Below are 17,287 nucleotides of genomic sequence, written 5' to 3'. Positions count from 1 at the left end.
TTTTGGGAATGTTGATGTACAAAAGTTGTAACTGGAGGCAATTTTATCACTTGCAGAACTAAAACAGGGGCTCTCTGTATGTGTTTGTAAATGTTCTGTATGTTTTTGGCGATGTGTTCTAGAGAAGGGCCATTCCTCTGATCACTCTTGTATGGGTAACCATTGTTGCAATGAAAAGTGCACATACTGCTCTCTTGAATCACACCAAGGAAATGAATTGGAGGAATGCCGAAACTTGGCAGGTCATGACGGGTGTCATGATTGCAAAAAAAAAAAATCATACATGTATGAATCTCTGTTCTTTATTTGATAAATCATCTAATTGTAACAAATTTTGTCGCTTGAAGGTTGGCCATGAAGGTTACAAATTGCTACAAATTGGCAAATGCCTACAAATTGTTCATTTTAATAAAATGAAAAGTTATTTGTAGGTGGGATGTTGTCTTTTAACAAGTAGACTTCCAAGGGTTTCCAAACTAAAGTCCCCATATGGATTATTAAGCAATGATGCATTTGAGATTGGGAAAAATTCTATATCAGCATATTGTTATACAACCTTAACTGATGCATTGACTAGCTTTTCCACTAGGCAATCAACTAGTGTAACAGATTTCACTTTGAGTGGATCTTTTCGAATATAATTGACTACAAGCAATGACTTATCTAATCATTTGACTCTGAATTCTCATGGTGAATCTGATACAAAAATTCCATCTATAAGGGACATTTGTCTTCTCCAATGGTTGACTAAGACAATTGAAGTTGTCGATGTTAATGTAGGTACGATAAATGACTCAAGAAAGTCTTGATAAAAATAGTGTGTTAGTGTTTCTTTCATGGCATGTATCCTAAAGGAATTGATCTCAATAGACATTCAGATGCACAAGTTTAATCTAAATGGGAGAATGATATGACTAAAGAGTGCATTCTTTTGATGAAAAATAAAAGTTGAGACATAGCTCCCTAGGAATAAAGAAAGAATGTGACGAAATGTCTAATGGTCTACAAGACTAAATTTATCATCTGCAAGTGTTATTGAGAAACATAAATTTACTTGTGACAAAAATCTTCTCTCAACAAGATCATATTCATATTGACTACATTGAAATCTTTGCACCTATTGCAAATATGAACTCTTATCTACTTATTCTTTCACACAATATTCATTCTGTATAAGAGTTATAAAATACATCCTACTAAAGAAATCCTTTTACACTTTGAAGCAAGCCTCCATAGTGTGGTATATGAAGATTGATTGATTATTAGTTTTGGTTTCAAGCATCATGAATTTGATTGTAGTGTTTATATTTTGCAAATGATGATACTTACATGTTGGTGACTTAATCATAAATGTACAAGCGATAATACTTACATGTTGGTGACTTAATCATAAATTGAAGTAGTGCCAACCTAATTTTGGGTTTGAAGAAACAATAAATAGAGATATTTAGAATTACAAACCTGAGTGTGTTGTATTTTTCCTTTTGGAAGCCAAGTTTTGCAAATGGATAACAATATATTTATTTACCTAAATATAAATCGCCATTCATTATACATGTTTAGCAATAATACTTACATGTTGGTGACTTAATCATAAAATGAAGTAGTGTCAACCTAATTTTGGGTTTGAAAAAACAATAAATAGAGATATTTAGAATTACAAACCTGAGTGTGTTGTATTTTTCCTTATGGAAGCCAAGTTTTGCAAATGGATAACAATATATTTATTTACATAAATATAAATCGCCATTCATTATACATGTTTAGGATGGAACACTATAAACCATTTTTGGCACCATATCAATCAAGAGAGAAATTGACTGAGTGTGCCTTTGAAAATTAATGGTACTCTCTACAGGAAGACTACTGGAGCCTCATTTACTTGATTCATAGCAGATTTGATATATTATTTGATGTTAGTGTGGTCTACAAATCCATGTAGGATATGAAAGAGAGCTACTTAGAGGCCACAAAAAGGATTGTTTATGAAATATACATATTAGCACAGTATGAAGTACTGCATTAAGAATATGAAACTAGTCAGTTACTTTGGTCTTGTAAGAAGCAGGCAGAACTATTGACCACTAAAATTGAATATAAGGGTGCATTTAATGTTGACAAAATCAATGTGAATCCACATAATGGATGAGGTTGGCTTCTCGTTTGAGCAATAGATTCCAATGTATTATGCAATACAAAATCTTCTTGTTCATAGTAAAATAGTGTATGTGGAGTCTTCATGCCCATTATTTGACAAAATAAAGATATTGTGAATCTTCTTGTTCATAGTAAAATAGTGTATGTGGAGGCTTCATGCCCATTATTTGACAAAATAAAGATATTGTGAATCTTATTTATTGCAAGATAAGTGATCACATCATTAATATTTTTGCAGAGTCATTAACAAAAGACAAGTTTACGAAACTTTGAACTATGTTTTGGATTTAAAAAATTGCAATCATGGTAGAGTGTACATAAGACAATTTCACCTCTAAAAAGTTTCAGATAGTTGTGTTGACAAATGAGATTTGAAACATCAATTTCATCATACAATTTGACCTTTCATGGATATTGTTGATTCACAATGGAAGGTCAAATTACTAAGTGGTTAGATTCGTCCAAGGTCCCCAAGTTATGCAAGTCGAAGTATCTAAGATAGGTCCCCAAGCTTTGCAACTCAAAGTATCTAAGATAGGTCCCCAAGCCTTGCAAATCAAAGTATCTGAGATGAAGATCCAAATGCATTTAAGATGATTAACGTTGATTGTTTTTCCTATTTTAGATGAGTTACTTTTAATTTTAAGCCATATATAAATCATACCGATCGTCTTATCATTAAAATTACTTAGTTATCCATTTTATGTCAGGCAATGCTTACTTGTACTTCAACACTGTAAAGATATCTTTGAACACAACATTTTCTTGAAATTCATTATTCTTCGTTCTTGTAAGTCCACGGCTCTCTAACAACCATTACCATTGACTTGAGGACATTTAAAGAACATTGTGATATACTTAAAACCCTAGTTTTAAAAATAAGACATGCTTTGGTCTTGTAAGAAGCAGGCAGAACTATTGACCACTAAAATTGAATATAAGGGTGCATTTAATGTCGACAAAATCAATGTCAATCCACATAATGGATGAGGTTGGCTTCTTGTTTGAGAAATAGATTCCAATGTATTATGCAATACAAAATCTTCTTGTTAATAGTAAAATAGTGTATGTGGAGTCTTCATGCCCATTATTTGACAAAATAAAGATATTGTGAATCTTCTTGTTCATAGTAAAATAGTGTATGTGGAGGCTTCATGCCCATTATTTGACAAAATAAAGATATTGTGAATCTTATTTATTGCAAGATAAGTGATCACATCATTAATATTTTTGCAGAGTCATTAACAAAAGACAAGTTTACGAAACTTTGAACTAAGGATTTTAAAAATTGCAATCATGGTGGAGTGTACATAAGACAATTTCACCTCTAAAAAGTTTCAGATAGTTGTGTTGACAAATGAGCTTTGAAACATCAATTTCATCATACAATTTGACCTTTTATGGATATTGTTGATTCACAATGGAAGGTCAAATTACTAATTGGTTAGATTCGTCCATGGTCCCCAAGTTATGCAAGTCCAAGTATCTAAGATAGGTCCCCAAGCTTTGCATGTCAAAGTATCTAAGATAGGTCCCCAAGCTTTGCAAATCAAACTATCTGAGATGAAGATCCAAATGCATTTAAGATGATTAACGTTGATTGTTTTTCCTATTTTAGATGAGTTACTTTTAATTTTAAGCCATATATAAATCATACCAATCGTCTTATCATTAAAATTATTTAGTTATCCATTTTATGTCAGGCAATGCTTACTTGTACGTCAACACTGTAAAGATATCTTTGAACACAAAATTTTCTTGAAAATCGTTATTCTTCGTTCCTGTAAGTCCACGGCTCTCTAACGACCATTACCATTGACTTGAGGACATTTAAAGAACATTGTGATATACTTAAAACCCCAGTTTTAAAAATAAGACATAAATTGCTTGAGAATTCACTTTCTTTAGATCCTTTGAAGGCTCATTTTCCATAGGAGTTCATGATTTGTTGTTAATTATCCTCGGCTGCACTTGGAGATGATACAGCGCATAGCAACCTCCCGTGAAATAACAACAAAAATCTTATAAATCAGACAGAGCAAGTCAACATTGCCACGAAATACCTGAAGTATCATCATCGCGGTTACTTCATAAAAAGTGCGAAATATAATACAAAGAACAATAGCACAAACAAGCACCACAGACATTTGTAATAAACTTTTATTATTATGGGTTGATAAAGAAACATAAGATACAGAGCTATACAGAGGCCAACCCCCAGTCAAGTCGATCACAAACAATGAACTATGATCATCCAGAGGCCAACTCCATTGAATTTGCTATACAATTATTTACATATTTTACATCATCAATGCAACGGTATAAGAAGTGCAAGTGATCAGAAGTGCCTGTGGATTCAAATGATTTAAGAAAGAAGGGGGAAGCACTGTATTAGCTGATCCAGCAAAAACATACCACTGACCAGGAATCTCTAAACCGAAAGGTGGGGTGCAGTTCCTATTCGATGAAGGAAAGCAAAAAATACCAGCAATTGCCCCAAATTGTCACCTCATGCTATACCAATCTCCTACCAAATCACACTCCTTTCAAATTCAGATGTTCAGCAAGAAGTCCAGAATCCAATGCCTTCTCCATTAGTCTACCCAATTCTTGCAGAAAGACTTAGGATCGTGCCTTCTACTTTTCAAAGGAAACCTCCAGTGGCTAAAGGAGTATTTTACTTCCTACAAGTCCAAGAAGTGCTAAGAATCTATGTCAAGCACTAGAATCTATGTTAATAATGTGATTCATCAATGGTCTTTACCTGTGTAGTTTGAAGAGTTGTCATTTTGTAGAACAAAGACTATTTATTAGCTTGTAATTTATACAACTTGTATAAGCAATTCTAGATTAGGTGGATTTAGTTCCTTTCTCCTACCACCATTGCAATTAGTGTTGTCTTCTTTCAGATCTACCAATTTTTCACACTTCTCTATGATGAGGTCAATTTCTCAATTCCTGGGTCATCAAATGACAGGGCCATGTTTGGCCAGTGTGGTGAATAGTTCTCCATTGCTGGTCTTCTGTTCGATGATCAACAAATCATATTTGGCAAATCCCAGTGGTATTGTGCTTTCCAGATCCTGGCATTTGCTGTACCCAATTTCTGTCTTTAGCAAGGTAATTGTCACAGTGGAAAACAGATGAACAACGATGGTTTTTAGAGAACCGTCATCCATACATACAACCTTCAAAGGAAATTAATTAATTCCATTGCAAGAGGCCCAAAATACAACATATAAGAATAGGATTTTATCAATCCAAGACTGTAGAGAAAACGCTCTGACTTTGATTTGAAGAGATCACCAAGGGAGAATTGGATGGCAGGTTCCCTTGGAGGAAATTTTGTATGCATACAGTCGTCTTTTACTTGCAAGATCGTTAGTACAATTTCTTGGCAAATAGCTTCTACTGTCTTGGCATCAATGGGGTTTTCAGCTGTATCAGTCACATAGAACAAATCAGCTACCTTATCACCCCGTGTTGACACCTTTGCTTTTGTAACTAACATCCCATTTTCTCTAAATATGCGAGTCACATTCGACAGAATACCAACACGGTCGTTGGTGTAGAGTTCCAGTCGCATACCCTGAATTCATAAAATATCATCAACAAAACTCACACTAAGCTCACTAAAATTTAAAAAGGATCAAATTTGAATGCACCGGGAATCCCAAGTCTTAGGGTTTTGAATAAATTTCCACCATGCATTCGATCCTTGGACTCATACCTCTGATGTTATTCATCTAATGGCAGCCTCCAAACACTGAATCATACGCTACTTCTCTACTTCTGAATACACAGGGCAACCATCAGGATGCCTGATGTAGTACTCCTATATCACAAAAGAGAAGAACAGAAATAAATACCTCAACTCTTCTTTAACCTAATTTAGATTCAATATTAATCCCATTAGGGATGTGATCTGAAACCACCTATACTTGGTTTAACAAAATCAAATTAGGAAATAAACATTTGAAAAAAAACAAAGATCCTATGAAAAATCAAGCCCCTTGTAGTTGCTGGAGCTATAACTGAAAAGTTTGTGGGCGTTGAGAGTCTATAGTGGCATGAAAGACAACATACTCCATATCTGTCAAGCTGCAAACAATATCAAAGAGAAGCTTAGGTCTGTCTTTACACTGAACAGTCACCACAAAATACCCCGTCTCCAAACAGTTGTCAACAGTCACAAGAGGCTTAGCGTTGTCGTTGTCGAAGTATCTAAGATAGGTCCCCAAGCTTTGCAAGTTAAAGTATCTAAGATAGGTCCCCAAGCTTTGCAAATCAAAGTATCTGAGATGAAGATCCAAATGCATTTAAGATGATTAACATTGATTGTTTTTCCTATTTTAGATGAGTTACTTTTAATTTTAAGCCATATATAAATCATACCGATTGTCTTATCATTAAAATTATTTAGTTATCCATTTTATGTCAGGCAATGCTTACTTGTACTTCAACACTGTAAAGATATCTTTGAACACAACATTTTCTTGACATTCATTATTCTTCTTTCCTGTAATTCCACGGCTCTCTAACAACCATTACCATTGACTTGAGGACATTTAAAGAACATTGTGATATACTTAAAACCCTAGTTTTAAAAATAAGACATAAAGTCTTTGAGAATTCACTTTCTTTAGATCCTTTGAAAGCTCATTTTCCATAGGAGTTCACGATTTGTTGTTAACTATCCTCGGCTGCACTTGGAGATGATACAACGCATAGCAACCTCTCATGAAATAACAACAGAAATCTTATAAATTAGACAGAGCAAATCAACATTGCCACGAAATACCTGAAGTATCATCATCGCAGTTACTTCATAAAAAGTGCCAAACATAATACAAAGAACAATAGCACAAACAAGCACCACACACATTTGTAATAAACTTTTATTATTATGGGCTGATAAAGAAACATAGGATACAGAGCTATACAGAGACCAACCCCCAGTCAAGTCGATCACAAACAATGAACTATGATCATCCAGAGGCCAACTCCATTGAATTTGCTATACAATTATTTACATATTTTACATCATCAATACAACGGTATAAGAAGTGCAAGTGATCAGAAGTGCCAGTGGATTCAAATGATTTAAGAAAGAAGGGGGAAGCACTGTATTAGCTGATCCATCAAAAACATACCACTGACCAGGAATCTCTAAACAGAAAGGTGGGGTGCAGTTCCTATTCGATGAAGGAAAGCAAAAAATACCAGCAATTGCCCCAAATTTTCACCTCGCGCTGTACCAATCTCCTACCAAATCACACTCCTTTCAAATTCAGATGTTTAACAAAAGGTCCAGAATCCAACGCCTTCTCCATCAGTCTGCCCAATTCTTGCAGATAGGCTTGGGATCGTGCCTTCTACTTTTCAAAGGAAACCTCCAGTGGCTAAAAGGAGTATTTTACTTCCTACAAGGCCAAGAAGTGCTAAGAATCTATGTCAAGCACTAGAATCTATGTTAACACTCTGATTCATCAATGGTCTTTACCTGCGTAGTTTGAAGAGTTTTCATTTTGGAGAACAAAGACTATTTATCAGCTTGTAATTTGTACAACTTGTATAAGCAATTCTAGATTAGGTGGATTTAGTTCCTTTCTCCTACCACCACTACAATTAGTGTTGTCTTCTTTCAGATCTACCAATTTTGCACACTTCTCTATGATGAGGTCAATTTCCCAATTCCTGGGTCATCAAATGACAGGGCCATGTTCAGGCAGTGTGGTGAATAGTTCTCCATTACTGGTCTTCTGTTCGATGATCAACAAATCATATTTGGCAAATCCCAGTGGTATTGTGCCTTCCAGATCCTAGCACTGTTGTACCCACTTTCTGTCTTTAGAAAGGTAATTGTCATAGTGGAAAATAGATGAACGATGATGGTTTTTAGAGAACCATCGTCCATACATACAACCTTCAAAGGAAATTACTTAATTCCATTGCAAGAGGCCCAAAATACAACATCTAAGAATAGGATTTTATCAATCCAAGACTGTAGAGAAAACGCTCTGACTTCGATTTGAAGAGATCACCAAGGGAGAATCGGATGGCAGGCTCCCTTGGAGGAGATTTTGTATGCATACAGTCGTCTTTTACTTGCAAGATTGTTAGTCCAATTTCTTGTCGAACAGCTTCTACTGTCTTGGCATCAACGGGGTTTCCAGCTATATCAGTCACATAGAACACATCAGGTACCTTATCACCCCGCGTTGACACCTCTGCTTTTGTAACTGACATCCCATTTTCTCTAAATATGCGTGATCCGGATTTAAACAGGGACACAACAAATTACAGAGATAACCATATACACAAAGATGCAGCGGAAACAATACTTCATTTCATTAATGGAAAATACTGAAATATGCTTACAACCAGAATTGGAAATAAACCAGCTAGGGCGATGGTAGCTTATCTCTGAGAAGAGATGTGATGGCTACATGCCTTTGAACTATCTTACAATGAGGCTCGAAGGCCTATTTATTGTTGAGAAACAATGGAAAACCCTTAACATTCCAAAACCTAACCCTAGGAGATGAAACGCCAAACTGTGGGCCCCGTTTGGGGTAAATTGGTACATCAACTTCCCGGGGTCGTAACTTTCGTATATGATCTCCGTTTGACAGGTACAATAGCTCATTAGAAAGATCTATCCGAGCACTATCATTGTTGGAACGGGCAACATCGGTCCATTCCATGGACCCATGTTGCCCCAGGATTCCCCAAAAAACATCGTTTAGGGCCTCAAAACGGCTCCGGAAGTTCAGGACCCCAAAAACTGCTAAAAATAGTAAGCTGTGCTACAATTAAGGAAACTGAAAATGCTGAGAAAGACAATGGTGGGGGTCCAGGTGGACTTGCCAGGTGGCCACCAATATCCACCTGGATCAATGCGAGTCACCTCCGACAGAAGCCCAACACAGTCGTTGGTGCAGAGTTCCAGTTGCATACCCTGAATTCATAAAATATCATAAACAAACTCACACTAAGCTGACTAAAATTTAAAAAGGATCAAATTTGAATGCACCGGGAATCCCAAGTCTTAGGGTTTTGAATAATTTCCACCATGGATTCGATCCTTGGACTCATACCTCTGATGTTCTTCGTCTAATGGCAGCCTCGAAACACTGAATCACACGCTGCTTCTCTGCTTCTGAATACACAGGGCAACCATTAGTATGCCTGATGTAGTACTCCTGTATCACAAAAGAGAAGAACGGAAATAAATACCCCAACTCTTCTTTAACCTAATTTAGATTCAATATTAATCCCATTAGGGATGTGATCTGAAACCACCTATACCTGGTTTAACAAAATCAAATTAGGAAATAAACATTTGAAAAAAAACAAAGATCCTATGAAAAATCAAGTCCCTTGTAGCTGCTAGAGCTATACCTGAAAAGATTGTGGGCCTTGAGAGTCTATAGTGGCATGAAAGACAACATACTCCATATCTGTCAAGTTGCAAACAATATCAAAGAGAAGTTTAGGTATGTCTTTACACTGAACAGTCACCACAGAATACCCCCTCTCCAAACAGTTGTCAACAGTCACAAGAGGTTGGGCGTTGTCATTGTCCTTGAGAGAAAGAGATGCCCTGTCTCCAGTTCCAGCGAGTTTATCATAGTCATGGTTAGCAAACATTAATTGATGAAGCCTCCTTTCTGTGTGAGTGAATCCCATTGACACCACTGTTTTAGCTTCTCTGATGGTGTTGTTTCCTCTCATTACATTTAACAAGAGCTCTTCAGTTTTACAAATCTTTTGCTGGTCTTCAATGGCCGCACCTGTGTCCTCATCAGTAACGTATACAAGACAGGCAACCCTCCTGTTGTGAGTCCAGACCTCCGCCTCCACAACATTACATTTTAGGTCACCCAATGCGGTAAATATTAATTCAATTGTCGTATGTTTAGCGGCTGCATCTAGACCTACTGGTTTCCAAATAAAGGCACTAAGCAAGGGTTTGTTGCCAACCTTTGCAATACAACACATGGATGATTCAGAGGGATCCAGAGCGGCCTGGAGGGATCCAGGGGAGGCAAGCCCTGACGTCCGCCTGGAGAACACTACTAGAGAAACCCTACCTCTGGATTGGCGGTTGGTGCCCCGCCGCCTCAGTAACTGTTTTGATCGACGGTTCAAATGTTTGTAATCATCTAACATCTAATGGTACGGTGTCCAAAGATGACACATAGGCAAAAAAGGGGATGGATTTCAGAGGGAAACGCCTTACGGCGTAATTAACGAGTTACCTCAATTAATTATTGATTGATATATGTGAATGAGCTAGTAAAATTTTTATTATTATATATATATATATATATATATATATATATATATATATATATATATATATATATATATATATATAGTTATAGAAATTTTGACAGGTATAATCTATGTAAGAATCTTTTAATATTTACGAACAATATATAAATGTTTTAATATCTAAAAAGTATATTTTGGTAATTTAGTTTAATTACTTGATAAGTTTTTCTATAGGGCATCTCGCTAGCTTCATGCTCACATGTGCATAAATTGAATTTCCCTAGTTTATGTGCACTAGTCTATGCCAGCGTATTTACGGTTGATGCCACCCACAAATGTGGAGAATCATACCTTAAATGTATTGCCAGGATTTTCTTGTAAAAGATAAATAAAATTTGTATTAAATATATTTTCTTAAATGTTTCAGCTAATAAATATACTGACCTAAATATTTTGATTTATAAAACTCTAACACTTCATAAAAATAACATGTTTAACAAATTTTATAATATTATTAAAATTTTAAATACTGATTAAGAAAGGGGAAATTATAAGTGGTCTCACTGAATATATGTGGAAGGAATTACATCAATAGATACATATATTTACCAGATTAGAAGGTGGTATTGCTCAAAATGTATTCATGTTATATAAAGTACAATAACTACCAAATTTTGAATTTTTTGAACTGCATGCATCACACATTTACATACAACTATTTACACGATATACTCTTTTATATATTACCTACACTACATATGTTCCGAGTTAACCCTTATATATTCCTAATTAAGTATTAGATATCTTTAAATATCTTTCTTGAATACATAATTATGCCTCATTCCTCTTAACTAGCTTCCATGTATATAGAACCAGACTCTAAATATATAATTAATCTTATTAAATCATCATCCCAAATAGGACATGTAAATGTCTATTCAACCCTTAACGATACTAATCCATGGAGCCATAGCCCCAAACCATCGCTTGGAATAGAAGAACAATCCTTATGAATACCAATTCTATAAATTCTTTCCATGTTCTGCTTGTTGGACACAAATTCCATTTGCAGCACTTCTACATGGATTTTGTACCAAAAAGCATGAATTACAAGGTAAACCCAAGTTTTTATACTCTTCCCTTCGTTTTGAGCCTCAAAACAACATATGAAGGGATAAAACCCTAGCATTTTTTCCTTAAACAATGGATCTCCCCTTATGAACCATTCTTTTTTGTTCTAATCCATTTTGGAGGTTAAACCAATTAACATGTTTACCTACAACCAAATCCTTATATGTATCAACAAAGTCGAGATCATTACCATATAGTTAAATATATTTTAAAGTCTCAGCTCTATAAGGGGAGGACTATGGTTAAGGAATCAATTAAAGGTCCATGTGTTGCACAACTCAACTAGTGATATCCTTCTTGATAGCCTTCTCACCCTTAACATTTAGATGGAATTCTTCAAGGTGTGTAGATCACTCATGAAGGTGGTCCTTATAATGTAATTTTCTCTATTTATGCATGAATTGGAGAGAATTATGCTCTATGTGGATGATCATATCCTGACTTAAAATTTTGTTCTTTCATTTTCAATTGTACAAGATGACGGAGTAAATCTCCATGTTATAAAATGGAAACTTCTGAATCATATTAGATAGTGTTTCATTTTTATATGTAATTGAATGTCCTTTCCAAGTGAGGATCACATTTATCACATAATTTGAAGAAATTATGGTCAACCATGGTCCAATGCCACATTGTAAGAAAGATTGTCTTAATATGAAAATCAACCATGGTCCAATGTCGCATTATGAGAAATATTTTGTTAATATTAAAATCAATCATTCTCAGTCATAGTCAATCATAGTAAACCATAGTCAATAACCATGGTCACATTGTGACAAATATTGTCTCATGGTCCAACATCAAATTTTGACAACCATGGTCAACCATGTTCCAATGTCACATTGTGACAAAGAATCTCTCAATATGAAAACCAATCATGTTCAACCATCATCAACCATGGTCCAATGTCATATTGTGACAAAGATTGTCTTGATATGAAAATCAATCATAGTCAACCATTGTCCAACGTCCCATTTTGACGAAAATTGTCTCAATATGACAATCATCCATCGTAAACATGGACAACCATGTTTATTTTAGGGTTTATAATATTTAGCTCAAGATTTATATACCTTGGGTTTATTTTATTCCCCTATGTTTAATATTATTCCCTTGGGATTATAATCTCCTTGGTTTTTAGTTTTAATCCCTTGGGTTTATAATATCAATCACGATCAACCATGGTCCAACATCACATTGTGACGAGATTATTTTGATATGAAATTAAATCATGGTAAACAATGGTCCAGTCTTGCATTGTGACAAGGATTGTCTCAATATGAAAATCAATCATGGTCAACCATGTTTATTTTAGGGTGTATAATATTTATCTTATGGTTTATACACCTTGGGCTTCTAATATTAATCTTTTGGGTTGAATATTACTCCCTTGGGTTTATAATCTCTTGGTGTTTTAGTATTAATCCCTTGGGTTTATTATTTAAGGGTTCATATTCCATGGTCACATTATGATGAAGATTGTCTCAATATGAAAATCAATCATGATCAACCATGGTCATTCATGATAAACCATAGTCAATAACCATGGTCACATTGTTACAAAGATTATCTCATTGTCCAATGTCACATTGGGACAACCATGGTCCAACGTCACATTGTCACAACCATGGTCCAACGTCACATTGTCACAACCATGGTCAACCATGGTCCAACTTCACAATGTAACAAATATTGTCACTATATGAAAATCAACCATGGTCCAATGTCTCATTGTGACAAAGATTGTCTTGATATGAAAATCAATCATGATAAATCAAGGTCAACTATGGTTCAACATCCCATTCTGACAAAGATTGTCTCAATACAAAAATCAACCATGGTAAACATGTTAAACCATTAGTTTAAGGTTAATAATATTTGTCTTAGGTTTTATATAGTTTAGATTTATATTATTCCCTTTAGTTTAATAATATTCCTTTAGGTTTATAATCCCTTGTGTTTTTAGTAATGATCCCTTGGGTTAATAATATCAATTATGGTCAGCCATGGTCCAACATTGTATTGTCACAAAGATTGTCTAAATATGAAAATCAACCATCGTCCAATGTCGCATTGTGACAAATATTGTCTCGATATGGAAATCAATCATCAACGATGTTTATTTTAGGGCTTATAATATTAATATTAGGGTATATATACCTAATTTTATAATATTAATCCCTTGGGTTTAATATTATTCCCTTGGGTTTATAATCCCTTGGAAGTTTAGTATTAATCCCCTGGGTTTATAATTCCCTTGGGTTTATAATATCAATCCCCTAACTTTATTACTCTAAGGGTTCATATTCCCAGGGTATAATATTATTGAGAGGGTTTATAATATTAATCTTAGGATTTAATATAAATCACTTGGGTTTATAATCATGGTCAACAATGGTCCAATGCCACATTATGACAAAGATTGTCTCAATATGAAAATCAACCATGCTCGATCATTGTCAACCGTGGCCAATCATGGTCAACTTTGGTCAAACATGGTCAATTATGGTCAACCACGGTCCAACACCATTTATTTTAGTGTTTATAATATTTATCTTAGGGTTTATATACCATGGGTTTATATTATTGCCCTAGGTTTAATAGTATTCACTTGAGTTTATAATCCCTTGGGGTTTATTATTCCCATGGTAAATTATGGTCAACCATTGTCAAACATCAAATTGTGATAAAGATTGTCTTGATATGAAAATCAACCATGGTCAACCATGGTCCAATGTTGCATTGTGACAAAGATTCTCTTGAAATGAAAATCAATCATGGTGAGCAATAGTCCAAGGTTACATTGTGACAAGGATTGTTTCAATATGAAAATAAATGATGGTCAACCATATTTAACAATGTTTATTTTAGGGGTTATAATATTTATCTTACTTCTTATGTACCTTAAGTTTAGAATATTAAACCCTTGACTTTAATATGATTCCCTTGGGGTTTTAGTATTAATCTCATCGGTTTATTATTCCCTTCGGTTTACTTAATTTTCTAGTTAATAAATATTTTTAGTAACCCCCTGGGTTTTATTATTATTTAATTACATTATTTAATATTTATAAATTATTCGATTTTTAATATTATTAAATATAAAATTATTTTCTATTATTTAATTATTTACTAAAAATATTTATTAATAGAAATAATCTTAATAGTGATAATTATTTATTAATAACAATATTTGTTTTTAAATCTTTATAATAATCATTCATAAAAAATAATTATTTTTATTAATAATAATAATAATAAAAATAATTTTTATTCTAATAATTTTTTTTGTAATATTATTATTATTATATATTTATCAATGGCTTGTATGGTTGATACAAATGAATCCTTCCACGTATATCAACTACATTTAATTAATTAGATTTGGTTGAGCTAGTATTTAATAAAGTTAATATTTTGAAATTATGATTTAACTAATAATTAAACAGTTATTTTAGCGTTATCTTTTACTTCAATGTTAAGTAATTATATTTAAAAGAAGTTTCTCATCGTCGGTGTCAATATGTTTAAGCTTATTCTTATATATTAAGCAGTTTCATAATAGTATTATCTTAATTATTTAAAATAAACCAATATATAATATATATATATATTGAAATTTTTGAAATTCTAATTTAGTATTTAGATAGAAGAGAAATATGTCAAGGGGTTAGTTGAATTGATTATTGATAATGTTTTGATTTATATATATAAGATTTAATGGAAAATTTTAAATTATATATATATATATATATATAGCTAAATTTGTTGAGTTCTCATAGTTAAGAACATCTACTATCGAGAGGTCAGAGGTTAAATTATTATTTTGCTCTCATGGTCAAGCTTCATGTTTGAGTTACAGAGAAGTGATCCACATATTTACTATGGACGACATCCACAAATACAGAAAATCATCCCTTAAGTTTCTTGCTAAGATTAAGATCTGTATTAAATATATTCTTTAAAAAAAATCAACTAATTAAAGATCAAGACATAAATATTTTGATTTATAAAAATTTAAAGCTTCATAAAAATAACATGTTTAACAAATTTTATAATATCATTAAAATTACAAATATTGATTAAGAAGGGGGGAATATGAGTGCCCTAATTGAACTTAAATGGAAGAAATTACATCACTTGGTACATAAATTTATCATGTCTACAAAATAAGAATGTGGTATTGCTCAAAATGCATCCATGTTATATAAAGCCCAACAACAACCGAGTTTTAAATTTTTTGAAATGCATGCATCATATGTTTACATACAACTATGTACACTATATAATCTTGTATATATTACCTAGGCTACATATGTTCCTATTTTAACCATTATATGTCATTAATTGAGGATTATATATTTTTAATTATTCTTGTAAATGCATAATTATGCATTATTTCCCTTAACTAGTTTCCATGTATAGAGAATGAGAACCTATAGATATAATCAAGCCTATTAAATCATTATCCTGAATAGGACATGTATATCCCTATTCAACCCCTAAAGGTATTAATCATGGGCTTAATCCATGGCGCCATAGCCCCAAACTATGGCTTGGATTACAAGAACCATAATTATTATGACCAATTTTATAAATTGGGACAATGTTACTCAGGTTGGACACAAATTTGCAACATTGTAAATGGATTTTTAGCCAAAACTCATGAATTGCAAGGTAAACCTATAGTTTTTATACTCTACCCATGGATTTCAGCCCCAAAACTACATATGATGCGATTAAAACTGTAAAAAAAAATCTTAAACAATGGCTTCCCCATAAGGACCATTCTTATCGATTCTAACCCATTTTGGAGGTGAAATTCATTAACATGTTTACCAACCACATCCTTATATGCATCAACATAGACAATATAATTACCATATAGTTAAATCCATTTTTGAAGTCTCATGTACATAAGACGGGGATTTTGGGTAAGGCATCAATTAAGTCTCCAAATATTGCTAAACTCATAACCTTTCCTTTCATCTATTAAATGATTTAATTTATAACGATTGTTGTAACATTGTCATACTTTTACCATTAAAATCATATGATCATTGTCACTACACTCCACAACCTCTTTTAACAAATTGGAAACATCCTTTATTTTGGCTTGTACTTAGGGTAATCTAAGCTCTCTAAGATATGATTCCATCTCATTGAATCCTCGCAACCTACAAATGATTCCTACCTAAATTCTTTTTCATACACTACTCTTGATTTCTTAAATGGCAGTTAGAGTCACCATGATAAATAAAGAACCCAACTCTCTATTGTCATCAAAATAACATGGGTAATCTTGGTGTAATGAGGAAATATATAGGCTCTTCGTCATCTCTAAAAGGTTATCCAGAATTTAATGCAAGCAATCTAGTATTTAGGGCCGCAAGATGTCTCCGCCTCCTCATAAGTTTCATGGGTGTCATAACACTGTGACATTAGAGTTTGCACAAGGTTTCACTCAGGTCACCCAAATGGGTGATTTTCTAATGTCATTGATAGAGGATTCCATGGCGCTACTATACTCCCACAAATAAGTGGAGAAGGGGGTATGGATCAAATTCCTGTGTTTCAGTGAGCTAAATCTAGACTTGGGAAAGGGTATGCCTCGATCATGGTTCATGTAAAATGAGAGAAACTTGTTTTTCTTTTCGCAAAAATAAATGTTGTGTGAAAGGAAGTATGCCATCACCACTCTCTAACACATTCGATTGAC

General features: G+C 33.6%; 1 pseudogene; it reads right to left on the bottom strand.

The window, feature by feature from the left end:
- Positions 1-8,133: 8,133 nt before the first annotated feature.
- LOC149232544 (ACT domain-containing protein ACR4-like) overlaps positions 8,134-17,287 on the bottom strand; it is a 45,813-nt pseudogene continuing 36,659 nt past the window's right edge.

The sequence above is a fragment of the Pinus tabuliformis genome, chromosome J, assembly GCF_031772625.1.
Source record: "Pinus tabuliformis cultivar Carrire ecotype Pingquan chromosome J, CPIR1, whole genome shotgun sequence".
NCBI lineage: Eukaryota > Viridiplantae > Streptophyta > Pinopsida > Pinales > Pinaceae > Pinus > Pinus tabuliformis.
The sequence above is the reverse complement of the archived record's forward strand: the minus strand, read 5'-3'. Positions and strand labels throughout refer to the sequence as shown.